This window comes from Taeniopygia guttata, chromosome 20 (genome assembly GCF_048771995.1).
Source record: "Taeniopygia guttata chromosome 20, bTaeGut7.mat, whole genome shotgun sequence".
Taxonomy (NCBI): Eukaryota; Metazoa; Chordata; class Aves; order Passeriformes; family Estrildidae; genus Taeniopygia; species Taeniopygia guttata.
In genome coordinates, this window is record NC_133045.1 from 6194521 (window position 1) to 6211868 (window position 17348).

At 45.7% G+C, this 17348-nt stretch overlaps 1 protein-coding gene across 5 annotated transcripts in view; it reads right to left on the reverse strand.

Moving 5' to 3' along the window:
* The window catches only part of ZHX3 (zinc fingers and homeoboxes 3), a 46894-nt gene that overhangs the window by 24772 nt on the left and 4774 nt on the right, over nt 1-17348 (reverse strand). For 4 of the 5 annotated variants that reach the window (XM_072917224.1, XM_030288967.4, XM_030288972.4 and 1 more), the window contains exon 2: nt 4799-4905. The exons of the other annotated variant lie outside the window; for it this stretch is intronic. The gene's annotated coding sequence lies outside the window, so the exon portion shown is untranslated. The remainder of the gene's footprint in view (nt 1-4798; nt 4906-17348) is intronic. 5 annotated transcript variants of the gene reach the window in all.

Below are 17348 nucleotides of genomic sequence, written 5' to 3' on the forward strand. Positions count from 1 at the left end.
ATGAGGCACAAAGCAATTTTAAAACTCGCCCAAGGTCACAGGAAGCTTATAGCAAAGTCAGTAATTAAACTCAGGATTTGTGAGTCTCCAGTCTAGTTATTTATCAGATATCACCCTTTAATGGGTCACCTTTAGTCAGACACCCTCCTAGTTTCACTGCCACTGAATTATACTGGCAGAGGGAATTATTACAAGTTTCCCTTACAGCCCAACATGCTTAAAGGGCTTTTTTGGAAATAAAATAAAACTTGCAGCATGCTCAGTGCGCTGGAACAGACAACTCCCCAGTGCTGCAGAGAGCTGACCCACCAAAATGATTACAAGGCTCCAGATCAAGCTGGGAAATAAAGCTGGTTAATAAAGCTGGTTTTCCTCTGCAGTGAATCACTTTGTTTTAAGGAGTGGCCTCCAGTCCAGTTTGAAGAGTGCTGAATAAAAACTCACCATTTCACCTTGGATTTATGTCTTCTTTCACAAATACCTCTGAGGACCCAGAATATCGCGGCCTTAGCTCTGAGCCAGACATCCCAAAGCCTCTCCCTTTGCATCAGGCCTCTCCTTGAACCTGATGTGCCACTGGTTTGTGTTGGTACAAAACAATAGAATGAACTTTATCCAGACTTTCACAGGCCACAGGCACAGTTCTTTCTCTTCATAAAGAAAACCTGTTCAAGCATACCCCAGTTGCTTCACAGAGACTGGACAAAGCCTCCACTGGAGCCTTCCCCAGCCTCAGGGCACCCCTGCCAGCCAGGGCTGGCTGAGGGCATCCCTGGAGCATCCAGCCTGGCTGCTCCTGGGACTCTCCTGCCTTCCTGAGGCACTGCTCACCTCACCAGAGGAACAGCAGAACCACTGCACATCCCAAACCCCAGCACGGGGAGGAGCCCTGCAAAGGGAACAGCAAAGCCAAGCCCTCCTGATACACAGATGTGGTTTGTAACACAGCAGACAATCAAACAACATCTGGGGATATCTGCAGTGCTCAGATCCCTTTCAGCTGATGACAAATAGTGGAAGTGTTAGGCAATAGGATTGGAAAGGGATATGCAGGATGGAATTTGCCTTTCACAAAATACAATGTGAGGGGCAGGAGTCAAAACTGTTAGTGTGGGGCTAGCCAAGAAGTTTATGCATCCAGTGGCCTCATCTTTCTGAGTACAAGCAATTTAATTTGTCACACTGATATTGTATACATGTCCTGAGCAAATAGGTCAGTAAGAAGTAAGAGTAGGAAGGGAGGAATGAGGGAAAAGGATGCAAGAGCATTTGGAAAACTCCATCTGGCCTGCAAGTTGGGAAACTTTGCAGTTACACATAGTGAATGGGGAAATAGGAAAAGAGGAGGTAAGAGAGGCTTCAGAGCTCCATGCTCAGGGCTACAGCCCCTGCCTGGGGTCTGAGGGGCACTGGTCAGTGCCAGCCCCCAGCCATCACCTTCCTAGGGAGCACAAACACTGCCAGCTTAACAGAGAGCGGGAAAAGGAAAAGAGAGAGAGAGATTCACCTCTTCTAAGACTCTGTTACAGAAAGAAACCCCACGTGCTACCAAATTAGATGGACAAAGGACAATCCTGTTTTGCGAAGCCTTTGTGTGGGGGAATTCTTTGCTTGAGCCCTGCTGCAGATTCGCAGGTGAACAAAACTCCTGTAAAAAAAAAATTACCTCTCAGGGTGAGGAAATGAAATCTCTTTTCCCATCTGTTCTTCACTGGCAGAGCAGAGGCTCTGGATGGAAGGGCTGCATGAGTGGGATAACCCTGCCCCAGCCCTTTCTGCTTTAAGGCTACTCACCAGAAGTCCTTGCTGTCCCTCCACACCATAAACCCCAGCGAGGTGCATGTCCAGTGCTGCAGCTTCATGCAAGGCACCCAGTTCTGTCAAAGCACCTCGTGTTCTTCTCACCACAGGTCCTGTCTTCCCTGACACCCCTCAGCCCTCTGCAAGAACCAGCTCAGCAGAAACACCTCCAGAGGGTTATTAGCAACAAGACCAAACTAGCAGCTGTGGGCCTGCAGATCCTTGGGCCCTAAACACAGGGCTGAAGAGGCGTGACATCAACTATGTCAAAAATTTGCTTGCTTTGAAATCCTACTCCTGCTTATTTATGTTACAGGAGTACCCAGAGGCCTCAGCCAAGCCCTACAGAGCTGGGGCTGCAGCAGTGCATTTGCACATGTAATGGCCATAGAATCACAAAATGGTTTGCATTGGAAGGGACCTTAAAGATCATTTCAGTCCAGCCCTGCTGCCATGGGCAGGGACACCAACCCTACACAGAATTAGCTCACCAAGACCATAAACAGATTTGCTTAGCACTTTCAGGACAAGAGAAAGACAAGACAAGCTGCACAAAGCCCCACATCTCCACAGAGAGCTCCTGCCCTATGGCACCACAAGCAGCTCAGAGTTTTCAGTAGAAATAACTCACAGCCAGGCTGGAGGTGAGGAGGTGTCGTGGCAGGGCAGGCTATAGACTACAGGAGAGAACCAGCACAAGGGCTGGGGAGGAAGCCAGCAGCCAGGCATCATGGCCAGGGGTGTCCCTGGGGCTTCTCCAGTGCTCCCATGGCAGAGCTGAGCTCTGCCTCCAGCAGCCAAAGCACCCTGGTGAAAATGCTGCACACCGAGCTCTGCAAACCCCACAAGGATGCAGAGAAGGCTGCTAACCTAAACACACAGGTCTGAGATTGATTTGCAGGAAGGATGAAATCAAGAGGCAAAAATAACATTTCCAACACACCAGTGACATACCAAGCCCTTTATCCAAGGCACTATTTACAGGCCAAGAGCATTCCTTGCTGCTCTTACCTTCAACTGCAAGGTCTGGGTCAGCAGCTGCCTTAGAGGAGCCTGTTTGAAGGTAACAGACAGCCCAGGGAACAGCCTAGCCTAGAAACTGGGATTTGCAAGAGAGAATAAATAATTAAAGGGACAACTGAGCACAGCTCACTAGACTTTACTTCACAATGCAAGCGCTGAACGTGGAGAACTCAAAACATTTCCTCCCCGAATGCATTAAATGCCCATTTTGCTGTTTCAAAGTTTTCTACTTTCTTCAGCATCCAGATATTCACTTCCCAGATGCACTGCCAGGAATAGGGTCTTGTAAATAAAGTTTTACAAAAAAAGGAAGGTTAACACACAACATATTTTTCCCATTACTTCAATACATCCTGCAAGCTCTGCAAGCTTGGTAAAGAAAGAGTCTATTTAAAAATCTAGGGTGGGGAAGAATTAGCTCACCAAAACCATAAACAGATTTGCTTTGGACTTTCAGGCCAAGAGAAAAACAAGACAGGCCATGCACGTATTGATGCACACAATGGCACAATCATTTTAAAAACAAATGAATTGGGAGGGAGAGGACACCACAGGAGGGTGGGGGAAAAGGAGGAACAGAGAGAAAGGGGCCAACTTCTGCAGCAAAGATCCTCAGTTTGGTTCTTAAAGCTCCCCCAGAAGATACTGAAAAGCCTTTGTGGGCCAAGACAGGACTGTGAGCTTGCAGGGAGGATGGCACACTACACAAGCCATCTCTGGGTGCTGGCCATTCAGTAATGAACAATGTCTTTTTCTGCAATTGGAACATAAAGAGATCCTTCTTATTTACCCAGACACCTTTCACATGAACCATCCACATCCATTATTGCTGTCTTTCCATGGCAGATACCAAGGGATATAAAATTTAATGCACTTCTCCCTACTTTCCCTCCTAAGAGACTGACTCTGTTTGCAAAGGCAGAGTGAAGCTACCAAAGCTTCACCCTCTTCCTTCTGGAAAATTCTCTGTTTGTCCTAGCCAGACAACCAGAGACCACAATGTTCATTGCATTTGCACAATTACTGCCATAAGGTTTTGAGGACCCACCTAGATGCAATTAATGGAGGAATTTCAAGGAGGACAGCTCTCAGGAGGCTGAGGGTGCACGTGGATCCCAGCACATCACATGCTTCAGCAGGGTGCCTTAGTTTATTCCTACCAGTTTAACAGGCTACAGAACTGGAAGTGTGTCAGGAAAGCTGCAGCAAACAGCATCAGTCCAGTTACTGCACTCCCAACGCTGATTATTTAATAAATTCTAGAAACAAGCAGTCTCCAGATGCAGCACAAGCTGGGTAAAAACCACTCCAGAGTTTGAATATCCCCATTTCCACAGGGACACTGTCATTTATCACACAGCCATGAATTGGGTGAACAAATTCCCTGCCAGTCTGCTCACTAATGTCCAACCATGGAGTTTACTTTTTGTACAAATAAAATGGCTTGGCTCTGCTATGAGACCAAATTTCTTCTTCAAAAGCCTGGAACGGTGTAATGGAAAACTGGAATGTTATTTCCAAGCACACTTCTTCCATCCACAGAAGCCAAAGAGAAAAAGCATCGCTCTCCTGACCCCTCATCCACACCATGGGACAGATGGATATTTATTAAGTGATATGGAAATAAAGTAAATCAGCAACTAGCACACAAATAGAAGAGCCAGCCAGGAGAAAAGTACAAACACACAGGCTCTCTGAACTCTGCTTTGTTCAAGGAGTGATATCCAAAAGCAAAGAAAATAAAAATTTCCCCCTTCTCAGGGACACCTGGAAGCATAAGCCAAGCTTGATCTGAGCCCTGCTCTCAAGGCAGCAGAGCCAATCACTGCAGCATCACTTCCTTCAGCCATCAGGCTCCAGCAGCCTGCAGAGATCTCTGTGACACACTGGAATACGCCACATTTCCCTGTCCAGGCTGCACAGGACAGAAAGTTCCACATCACACAGAGCGCCCGAGGTGACAGCAGTGTCCTACCTGCTCGAGGGAACACGTCCTGAGCCTGTCATTCTCCTGCCCCTCCTCTGTGCTCACCCACATCTTTAAAGTGCCTGTAGTTGCCTCAGCAGCACCAGGATTCAGGGCTGGAAGAGAAGACATTACACCAAAAATTACTGCTGCACCCCTAAAGGAGAAGGCAGCCCTTGGTCAGCAAAGGCTAAAAGCAAAAAACAAAACACTGATCAGTTTGAGGTATCCACCCTGCCATGCTCCCACAGGATATCCCCACTGAGGCATCCTAAACACCCATATTTGGGGGTTTATCCTCCCTCTCAATTAGTAAAGACATTATTTTTCAGAAGTTAACCAAGTCTGCTGAATTAATCACCGAGCCCTGAACCCCGTGAAAGCAATCCCCAGCTGCAGTGTGCTGGAAACCAGTGACACTGCTGCCCAGCTCCCTGGGGACTTGGTCCATTACAGGGCTGGAAACCTCAACTGGCCAGAACATATTGGGAGCAGCAACCACAGCACCCTGACTGCCACTGCCACAGCAGCAGCTAAACATAACATGCAGCTCTGCTCGTAGCTGTGGCCTTCTTTTCTCCCCTTCATTTCCCCCACTGCCATCCAATCCCTGTCCCCTCACTGCTGGAGAAGCAGCAGAGCCAGCTCCATGTATTTCCTAATTTCTAAACTTTACTGTCTAAAGAGATAAGCAGCCAAGTGGATTTCTGGGATTAAGTTCAGATCAGGGGAGAAAACAGTATATTGAAAAACAAAGAGTCACCCTAGAAAAAGGTGAGCCAGAGCTTGGAACAAGAATGAAAACTTAGATTGTGATTGCCCAAGTAAAGAAAAATTTAAACTTTTGTTGTTCCTGCCTGAGCAGTGACAGGTTCGTCCTCTCCCAGCAGCATGTCCCAAGTGTCCCATGCCCAGTGGCAGGAGGGCTGGAAATATGTGATCTTTAAGGTCCCTCCCAACCCAAACCATTCTGTGATTCTATGATTCTGTGAAGTGCCCCTGTGCTTCAGCCCCTAAAGTTCCCTGCCAGAGCCCCACTGATCTGCTTCTCAGGTTGGGTCCTGATGACCACACGCTTTGCAGACAAATGTTGCATTTCTCAGATTAAATAAGTAAGTGGCACAGAGAGATTTCACCAAATAACTGGCACAGATGCATTACAAGTCAGAAAGGGCTCCCCAAACCCATCCAAAACCCTGCAGACAAGAAATTTCCACTCTGGCTGTAATTTTACAGACCAAACTCAACAGGATTAAAAACAAAAAAAAAAAAAAAGGCAATTGGACAAGGGTAGAAGGACACAAAGTTTTTCCCTCACTAAGCACTCAGGTGTCTCGATGTTCCCTGCTGCAGAGCCATGCTTGGAGAAAGCTTTCCCCAGACCTGCAGTGCTGGCTGCTCAGTGTTATTTGTTAGACATTATTTGCTCTATGTTATTCTCCCAATTTAATTCACAGGAAAAGCAAAGCAAGCCCAGAACCAGGGGGGAGAAAATTAGGAGGCCTAAGTCTGGCAAATCACAAGACTTGAGAGAACAAGAAAAAATGCTTTAAATGCCTGCAAGATGCCACAGTTTTTTCTTTTTTTTCCTCGCTTTTCTTTTTTTTCCTCCCCTAAAATGTAGGGAAGGCTTACCCCTAACCAATTAGGTTTCAGCACACTTGGAAAGATCCCAGTGTTGAATGCCGAGACCTTGACATAACAGGTGACAAACTTTGCTGTGCCAGAAAAAATTTAACATATAATAAGAAACAAATACTAGACTGCTGATGGAGTGGGTTTTTATTCCAGTAATTTGTGTAAATGTCCTATATCGACTTGCACAACCCCAGCATCTCCCGAACAGAGCGATAACAGCATGGCCCCACTGCTTATCTGCCATTCCTCCTCCTGTAACAGTGCTGCTCCTCTCCATGGTACATTTAATATCCTTCACACACTGCTGCAGGGATTCAACATATGCCTAGGATTTTAACAAACAAGATTTGGCATTCCTTGGAGTACCTAAATTAAAGAGTGACCTCGATCACAGCAGTCAGAACAGCTTTGCGCTTCTAGAAATTAAAGGTGGCTGAAATAGAAACTTAAGCTGGAGGCTGAGATAAATCTGAGTCTTCCAAAACCCTGTTCTGAAATATGGAGTAAAGCCCCTGCAAATTTGGCACCATGAGCTATGATTACCCTGGCAGCTCCTCCTTGAATTCCCTGGAATTGCTGCTTCAAGAATAACACAGAAGGGGCTGGGGCGAGAGGGCAGGGACTGGGGTTTCCTCAGAGCAGAACATGCAAACAGCTCAGCTGCTTATCACTGAAACTGGAACAGCAACAAGGACAACCAAGGCATGCTTTTCCCCTAACTTCTTTCAGATATTAAAATCCCAGCATCCAACAGCCAAGATACACTGAGGTCCTTCTGTCTCAGTTATTTGCACTGTCTGCCAGAACCACAGCCATCATTACCATCCCACTGCCGTCCTCACGGCTTCCCAAGGCTTGACTGAGCAGCTCAAAACCTGCAAACAGCTCCAGAATGGAGATCTTCCCCAAACAGCAAAATTCAACACACACAGTGAGCCATCTTACTGTACCTGGAGGTTTAGCACTGCAGTGTCTGAACCAGCTGGACCAGTGGGCTCAAGAAAGAGGAGAGAAAAATTCCAGCCCACAGCAGCGCCCCTGTGTGAGATCCACTGAGGGACTGAACATTTCAAAACCAAATCCACTGCAAAGGCTCAAAAATAGAGATTATTCTGTTTTCTTTTACCTGAAAACCCCACCTCAGATTTCTTTTTTTTTTTTTAACAGACATTGAGTCCCTTTTGGGATCTTAACAGATCTTCTTGCTCTCTTTTGGGATTTTTTTTATGTGTCTGAAAAGGGAACTAGGCTGTCCCAGAATAAAGCCTCCTTGCAGAGCAAAGGCTGGTTTAACCTGAGACTCACACAAGCAGACACAGCAGCCCCAAGCCCACCTCTCTGTCCACACAGAGGTTGGGCTGAGGAAGAACAATACAGAAAAAGACACAAACAAAAACAATTTGCCTGCCCACCAGTCTCCAAAAGAGATGCTCTGAGGGATCCTTCACCTTTTCCTGCAGTTCTCAGAACTAGGAAATAGCTGAGCTCTGAAGGCACTTTGCAAGATTCCAGCTTTGGCAGAGATGGGACCTTCCTGAGGTGTCCACATGGACCTGAAGAAAACTTCTCAGACATGTGAGACCTTCTGACACTGCCCAGCAGAGACTGTCTGGTCCTGCAGCCCCTGCTGTTTGTGGAACACTGATTTTCAAAAGTTACCATTCCCAAGGTACAATTAATGGACTGACAAGTCACCATTCAGGATCTCTGAAGTGGCTGTTTCTATTTCTCCAGTATTTACAGAGTTGGGAACTCAACTTCACAGATATTTCGTTAAAGAAAAATAGCTGTACTAAAGGCAACATCGTTCACTTCCCTCTCTGCCTCTTCCAACTCAAGTGAACCAGTGTCCTGGAAAAGCTTCACCACTGAGAGAGGCAAGTTGTACAATTTAATGTCCATAACATTCGATTTCAGAACCAAAGAGCATAAAAAATTTTTAGGCAACATCTGCTTTTGTAGGGAGGCATGCAAATTTACATTATGTTTAGTCACTTCAATCTTTTTAAGTGCCTGAAAATTTAAGCCACAGAACATAATTTCTTATCTCTTGCTTATTTTAGACCAAAAACAACCTTCTCCAGCCTCACCACTCCAGGCCAGGAGGGAAGGGAGCACAGGACAGCAGTGAGACAACTCCCACTTCAGGGGAATAAACTGCATCTTCCTCATGCATCAATGCCCATCAAAAAATATCAGAAAGATATTTCCAAGTTGATTTAACTTCCAACAAATGGTGCCTCACAAACTCTTCAGACCATCAAATCCTGCTGTCACTTTCAGGCAAAGTACTGCCTTAATTTTGCCCATTATTTAATCTGAACTTTTTTCTCTGCAATTTTAGGAGTGTGACCTCTTGCTCTGCCCGCTGTGTACACAGAGAGCAACCACCCCCTTCCTTTCAGGCATCTGAAGATATATATCCTGCCTTGCTCTTCTCCCATCTAGACCAAACAGGTTTGTTCAAAGGAGGGATTTCTAGACCTCCCGTCAATCTCCTTACAACTCTCTGGATCTCCTCCAGCCAAACTCTTCTTCTCTCTCCTACCAGGACCAGATGAGGACACTTTCCCCCATCCTTCTGCACTATACTGCTCCTGATGCTGATGTTTATTTTCAGCTGAGTTTTATGCCCAACCCCCAAGAATTTACAAGCAGGTCATGGTCCTATCCATGTCTACTAGAATAATTTTTTCCATTGCAAAGAGAAGGAATGATAGAATATTCCCATGCCGCTAAAAATTCCTACTGCAGAGCTTTAAAATTTCAAATCCTATTCAGGTTGTGTATAAAAACAACCAAACAGGTGTATACAGCATGGAGCATTTAAAGTCAGCAAATGATAGTCAGCTTCTCATTCAAGAAAAGGAAACAACAGACTCCCGCTCCTCTCATTTTCATCTCACTGCCCAAAAGATGCTCTGAGAACCACAGGGGACACAAAGAGAAATTTAGCTATCTATTATTTGAGAGCAGTAATCATCACTTTGTTCCATGTTTTATTCAAGGCCTGATGGGGCTCTGATCATCTGTGTGATTTTCCAGTTGAGGAAACAGAAGAGCACCGGTTTCCCTTTCATCCAAAAATCCCAGGCCTACAGCACGATGTGGGAAGCTGTGGCTCCGTTCCTGCACTGCCTGGAGGTTTTGGCATCTTTAACTTCAGCTCCTGCTGTGAGCTGGGATATTCTGGGATGGGGAACTCTGTCAGTCCCCTGGGATCTGCTTCCCATGCTGTACACCACATTTAAACTGTCAATACATTCAATAACATGGCTGAACACTTCCTCTGCCCTTATGTCCAGCCCCTCCCAGCTGCAGTTACTGGTGCCATTCACACACAATTTTCTGGGAGCAAAGAGACAACAAAAGCAAAAATAACTTTTTTCCAAAAAAATTCCCTTTGACAGGCAGCCCTGCCATTAAGTCAGGGATAAAAAAAGCCTGGGAACCAGCAGTGACAATGCTATTATAATACAAATTATTAATACAAGGGACCTCATTGCTCTCAGCTTCCACGTGCAGTTTGCCAAAAGCCAAAGGTTCTTGTTTTTGGGGGGGTGCATAGACCTTGAAAATGCCACAGTTAGCAAAGAAAAAAACACACTGACAGCCTTTACACTGTCCATAATATCTTTTTAAGGTGACTTGTCATTTAAACTGTCAGCTTGAAATCTAATCATTTTTAAAAATGAATATAATATTATGTATTACACTCACAGGCTGCAACCACTGCCAAATTCCTCTGACAGTTTTTACAGGATTATAATCACATTCTTTTTTAAATGTTTTATTCTGTTGCTCCTGTGCCAGAGTGATGGGAAGGAGAGCAAATGGCTACTTAAGAACAATGTATGATGGTCCAAACCAAAACTGGAAATGGAGCACAGCACCGTGTCCCCCTCCTTGGAGATGGGATGCTCAGCAGCCAGAACACTTTTGGACTCTAGTGTGATTTGAAGGCAAGTTTTCCCATGAAAAATCCTTTTATTAAAGGAAAAGCACTGATAATTGTGAGGCAAAGGTGGGAGGACAAGCTTTATGTTCCTGCCACTGAGGAATACCAGGCTCTTGCAGAGACAGCGGCCACAAAGGGCTCCTCAGTGGGACCCCGGGCAGGGACAAGAGCTGAGCCAGAGCCCTGTCCCAGAGGCTGCACCTCCTCCACTGCCACTCCATCTGCTGCTCAGAAACCCTCCTGCCTCTTCTCCTTCAATTCTCCTATTGAGATGGACCAGATGAACAGACCCCTCTTCCTCCACACCACGACCAGGCCAGCCTGAGCAAAGTGCCAGCTGGGTCCCAGTTCCTGCAGGGACCTGGCTGGGGCTCAGCCTGGGGACAGTCACACAAAGCAAGGATACAAGGATTCTGGCATTTCTTAGCTGAACCTACATGTCTTTATTTTTTTTTCCCCAAAAAATGCCTGGAGAGTAACAGTGGTTGTTTGTACAAAGAGGACAGACAAAATTGTCTAGAAATGGAAGCAAAACCTGATTCACCCAAATTAATGGGCAACTTTTACAACATGAAAAACGTTGGGTTTTTTTTTTTTGTCCTTTTTTCCCTTTTTATTTTTTTTTTCAGGAGAGTGTTCCCTTACAAAAGCATTCTTCTGAAAGCACTTCTCCCGTGAAGCTCCCTTCCAACAGCTACTGTTACAAATCTGTGATAAAAGATGTATTCAGCAGGGTTTGGCACACAAATAGCACCCAAACGGGCAGTGCCAAAACCTTGCAATTTTATCACGAGCTCCAAAATGCTTGGAGAGAGAAAAGATGCCCTTGCAGGGAGCATCAGCATAAAAGAAGTTCCATCTCCTGGGGTCATGAGGACCTCAAATTGATTAGGATGTGGGAAAATTACACAGTTCTGGAGAAAATCTCTCAAGTAGGAGGGCAAAGTGATCTAGATTTTCAAGGACTGATGGCCAAGCAGAAGGAACTTTTGATGAATTGTCACTTGATTTGATCCATCCTCAGGATTCTGCAGTGTCCCACTGGTGACTGCTTTTTGGGGGGAACCTCCCAGGCCTCTCCAAGAGTTTCTGTCCAAAGTTATCCCTTAGCATCAGATCACGCATCTCACAAACCTCCAAGGTTTGCATAGAAACATAAATTGGAGTAAAACCCCACACTGACCCAGTAAGGTCCATCAAAACCTGGGGGATGGACACACAGAGCTCCTGATGGGGGACACACCTCGGTGGCACAGAGCAGTGGCTCTGCTGCTGTGGAAGCGTGGCTGAGCCCAAACACGAGTGTGCAACACCTTCAGGGCACCTCTGCAGGACATACAGACACACACACCCAACACAAGCACAGCTCCTCCGTCCTGCTGCTCCTCCTTTGTGCCAGAAACAACCCGCAGCCAAACTGGACCCAGCATCCACGAGACAGGGAAAAGAAACATCTCAGCAATTCATAGACTTCAGCTGGAATCTCCCAGGAGACAGTATTAAAATGAAGGAGGGAAGAAACAAATAAACAGAGGAGAAAAGAACCAACCTAGCAGTGTCTGCCATGCCAGTTTCTAAAGCCAAAAGTCAAGCTCAGGACCCCTCGGCGCTGTTCCCAGTCTGGAATAGTGGGAAACAACCAGGTTAATGCATCTCCCTACCACTCTCTGCCCAAGAATTCCCATTTTCCAGCTTTTCTCCACAACCACAAAGCTCTGGAGGTTTTGTTTCCCTTTAAGAAGCCAAGATTTTCACTGAGGTCTCTGGTTGTGAGTGCTGGGCTGTAATCCAAGAGCCCCAAGAGCCAGACATCAGGAGGCAGCGATGGGCTGCAGGCGCTGGCCACCAGCCGAACCCTTTTCCAACCAGCTCAGCTGGGGTCTGGATTTGGGAATCCACACTGCTGCATTCAGGAAGTAGTTCCCAAAATGCAGAGTTTAACCCCAAAATTGCATCGTGAGGCAGCAAGCACAACCCTCTAACACACCATAAATGAATCACTGTGTACAACACTCACCAGTGTGGACTCACCAAGTCCAGCTCTAAATCTGGTTCACACATAAGACACAGAAAATATAAATATTCCCCCTGATTTCAGTGCAATATTCCCAAGCTGATCCAGAGAACTTACAAAGTCACTAAGCTATAATTAGAGGTTTATTATAAAAAGGTGTTTTGGATGCCTGTCAGCACTGAAGGACACTCTGTATTGAAGGAACCCTTAACATACACAGTGGCAGTGGGCCATTTTTTGAGCTTTCATTAAACAAAAAAAGCCAACTTGTTTACTCACCTCAAATGACTTTTCTCAGTCTCTGCTTTGATTTTTTTTCAGTCTCTAACTTGATTAATTGCATTTTAAAAGGCAAAAAGCAGAAGCCATCAGCTAGATGGTTTAAAACATACATTTTTATCCACAGCTCATAACATGATTGCCAGCAAAACCTTGCTTTTCACAAAAAAAAAAAACCAAAAAACAAAACCAAACCAAAAAACAAAACCAAACCAAAACAAAAAAACCCAACAAAACTGAAAACTGGATGCAAAATGTGCATATTCTCTCACTGGTTATTGTAGGGTTGTTGTCATTAGCTTAAAAAAAAAAAAATCAAGTGTGGAGGGGAAATGAAGCAATGTGATACTTTTTTGAGACAGTCTCTAACATCAGGAAAACATGCAACAAAAATCCCATAGTGCTCCACCTGCAGACCTTCCCACAGCGCACCAAGCTCGAATTAATAAAATAACAAATTCTGTTTCAAAGCACATGGGCTGGCCTGGCTTTTTCAAATTGTTTTTTAAATAATATATGACAATACTATCATACACCAGCATATCCTGAGGCTTTGGGAGGGAGGGGACCTGAGTGCCACACACCAGAGATGCTCCGTGGGACCTGCTCTCCCTCCTGGCTGTCAGTGCCCTGGCTCTGGGCAGGTGTCATCCCTCACAATGAAAACAGGGAGCACATGGAATCACCAGCCTCATGCCTGAATGAGCATTTTGCATTAATTAGAAGGTGGCTCCATCACACACTCCAGTATTTCCACCGTTGCAGCACATGTGGGCCCACCTCTTGTATGCCCGGGGTTTCAGCAGATAATCCCTGCACTTATAAATGAAAAAAAATTAAGCCTACAAGCACCAAGCTCTACCATAACTTCACAAATGTTCCTAAAATTGAGTTTAAACTGATGCTCTGGTCCAACAGCTGGTAGCAGCATCACCTGTGCTTTGCTGTTGGAAAAACAAGCCCTGAGGGTGAGGTGGCCATGGCCACGAGGGGAAAAACATCATTAGGAGATAAAATCATCTCTGCTCATCCTCACTGTGAATTCAGGTGCATAATTAGACCAGCTGCCAGGTACAGCTCTGCAGAGGTGACCTTTCCTTGTGCTGTCTGGGTCTGACAACATGGAGGTATCAAGGCTGAGAGAAGATTTCTACCTCCTCCAAACACCATGCACCTTTGGGGCAGAACCAGCCCAAAAATAAAAGCAGGAGAGGAAGGCAGAGCAGAGCAGGGCTGCAGATCCCTGTGCCAAGAGGGTGTGCAGCTCCTGCAAGCTCTGAAATCACCCCTTCCCAAACACCCATTTCCAGCTCTCCCTTCAAAGCACAAGAACAAAATATTTGGGAGCTGGATGGATGCACACTAAATGTATTTCACACTAATGACCATATTTCACTACTATTCCAGTGGACTTGTTTTTGCATCTTGCAGCAAAGCACAACTGCAAGGGAATGTTTTCTTCTACCAGAATAAAACACTGTTAGACGCCTACATAAAATTATGGATATTTTACTTAAAATTCTATTTCCCTTCCCAAAAAAGCAGGTGAAATTGAGCTACTTGGTTGTAAAATTAGCAATACTTTGTTGCTTATTCAGTTCCAAGAACGTCCCTCAGCTCTTTTTTCTAATCACATGCAGAACAGCAACACTGCACATACCATTTTTCGCTACATTGGGCTTGACGAAAATTTAAGACTTCCTCCCCACCCTGTCTTCTTTTTAATGGGAGATGTGATTATTGAAATTAATTCAGAAAACAGTCAGCATTCACCAATCAGCTCAGCAGTCTGGGTTTTCTTCATCTGCTGGTTACATGCTAATTATTGTACTGGTGAGATTATTTCCCATTCACATTTGGAATTTACAACCCAGTAGGGAATTGATTAAATTAGAAGAAAAATACAAAAAAAACAGAGAAAGAAATCAATGACATTTTACATTCAGCATGGGGGTGTTTTTTCTCATTTTGTTCCCAGCCTTATGCCTACAATGCCCTGACAAACACAGCCCCAGCAGAGCAGATGCACAAGGCATTTCCCAGCATTAAGGATGATGCAGAAATGAAATCCACAGAGCAGGTATTTTGGGAAGGCGATGCAACCCTCCCATGTTCATCAACACCTCTGCTGCTCCCCCATCCCCAACTGCCTCACACCAACCATAACCTTTTCCACTCAAAATAGCCCGCATTTCCAAGGCTGAGGCTCCAGCAGTGCTGAAATGCCCACAGAGAGGCAGGAATGATGTCCCCTGCCCCTTGAGCAGCTCTGGGGGACTGGGGTGGCTTCATCCTCACACCAGAAGAGCACAAGGTGCAGAGCAACCCCAGCCCAACAACACCCAGCAGCAAGGACCACCTTATCCTGCTCTCAGGTTGTCCTTATGGAAGCCCTTTCTTCAGAGAGATCCCTAATTTCAGTACTGCATCTCAAATACATCTCATTTCACCTGGACAAGCACAACAATATTGTCAACAGCAGGGCTTTGAGCACACAAGGGATGCAGTGTTTGCCTTGCAGCACTGTTTATTTGTGGTTACCCCTCAAAGCAAGGACTGCTTCTCACCCCCACCCTCTCCATTCCAACCATCCCCTTGAAAACTACAAAAAAAAAACCAAAACAAAAAAACAACCCAAGACAAACAATCAAAACCTATCCCAGGTGCCAGAGAAGATCAAAGTAGGAGCACGAAGGCTCTTAAAAAATTCCTTTAACACCCCAATCTCCTGCTTGCCACAAATTGCTCAGCACCCACAACCTGCTCGGAGACCTAAATCCTGTTCTACAAGAAAAGCAAAGTCCTGCAACACCAAAGAGAAACATACAGGTGAACCCACAGCAGAAAATAAGATTGAAAAAACACATCTAAAGAACTGACAAAGAAAGAGATGCCAGGAAAATCAGGAGAGCACAGAGTAGCAAAAGGAGCTTGGGAAAGGGTTAGGAGCAGGGGGACACACAGTGACTGCTCACTGGAGAGGGGTTTTGTAAAATTAACCCTCAGTACACCAACTCCACAGAACTTTCATTTCTAGTGCTCTAATAAGCCCTACTGTGTTCCCAGGGCCAAATTTCCAACCTCCAGAAATTATGCTGGCACATGGCAGAGTAACCACAGCTCAGCACAGGCTGGGAGAGCAGGACAACATCACACCACGGAGGCAAACAGAACAGAGGGAAAATAACTTAAAAAAAGGACCTGCAGCAGTTGCTACATCATCCCCAGTCTCTGTCTTTCCTGCCTGCAAAGCAGCATGGAGATGCCAGACACTGGAGCAGGGAGTGCTGGCTGCCATTTAAAACATCTGCTGCACTTCCCAGTGCATGCAGGGCTGGGGGAGCAAAGCCCAACAGGTGGATTATGATCTAAATGAAATATTCACATCATTTGCTTGCTCACAGCCCAGACCACAGCCTGCCTCCTCTATGCCAGCACAGCTGAGGGCATCTGTGCTCGGATTTTTGGGTTTAAGTCAGCTCTGCCTCTATAAAACAGAGACACTTCCCTTGTCTTAAATGTTTTCTGACGTGGAAATGATTCCTAGCAAAGAAAGAAAGAGCAGGATACATTTCAGATGGGGACCCTGCTTTTATATCCTGTTTAACAAATCAAAGCGCAGCACACAGCAGGCTTGCACAACAGGTCAGGCTGATCCATCTCCAAGGGCCACCCCACACCCAGGAAACAGAGTAAAAGCCAATTAACCTTTAATGCAAAGTGTAAACACCTGTCTTAGCAGGGCTGTGAAAAATGGCATCACATTCACCCCTTCAAGGGGTCCAAAGCCACCTGCTCAAGGTGCTGCTTGAGAGGTGACCACCTCTGCAAGGCTGACCAGAGCCTGAAGGCTGTAAGAGGAAGGCCAGTGCTTTCCATCATTGGGAGCTGGAATGATCCTTGTGCTTCCCATGCCCCAAGGCAGGACCTGGAGCCACCAGGATGGTCTCCAGCCACTGCAGCCTACCCTGAGTACAAGCACAAGGAGCCAGGAATCCATTTGGATCCTTCACACAAAGACCCAAGACTGTTCATTAAATATGCTACACATCAAAAAGCATCCAAGACAACCTCATCTCAAACATCTCCTACACAAAGTATACTCCAAGTACTCCAGTGCACTCCAGCTCAGACCCTTGCTACTCCTGCACTGAGGACATCTGGAGCTGAAGAGCTCTAAGATCAAGTATCCAAGACTTCAAGCCTAATTTTGGTCCTCCTAACTAAACTTTACTTTTAACATTTTAAGAGCAGGCAAGAAGTTTCCGTCCCTCTTTAAAGACAGATACCAAATGATCCCTGATTATTTGGGGAAGACAGAAGCTCCACCAGACAGTAGAGCACAAGATTTTGGCAGTAACTGCATTCTCCATCTGTGGGATAACCCAAGCATTGGACTTCCTTTCCAAAAGGACACCAGCAATACCACAGCTGAGGCTTTAGGACAGGAAAGCAAGACACCAGAATGGCCATTTTGTTGAGCTTTGCTGTATTCTGGGAGTTTTGTTTTTAAATCCATTGCAGCAGCTGGCCCACCACTGACCTGAAACTCTTTTGGAAAACAAAAAATATTCTCACAGCTGAGAAGCATCTGGATGTAAAGAAAAAAGTGTCACAGCTTCCAATTTACAGCACTGCAATTGTAGGGCACAAGCCCACAGAAGATGCAC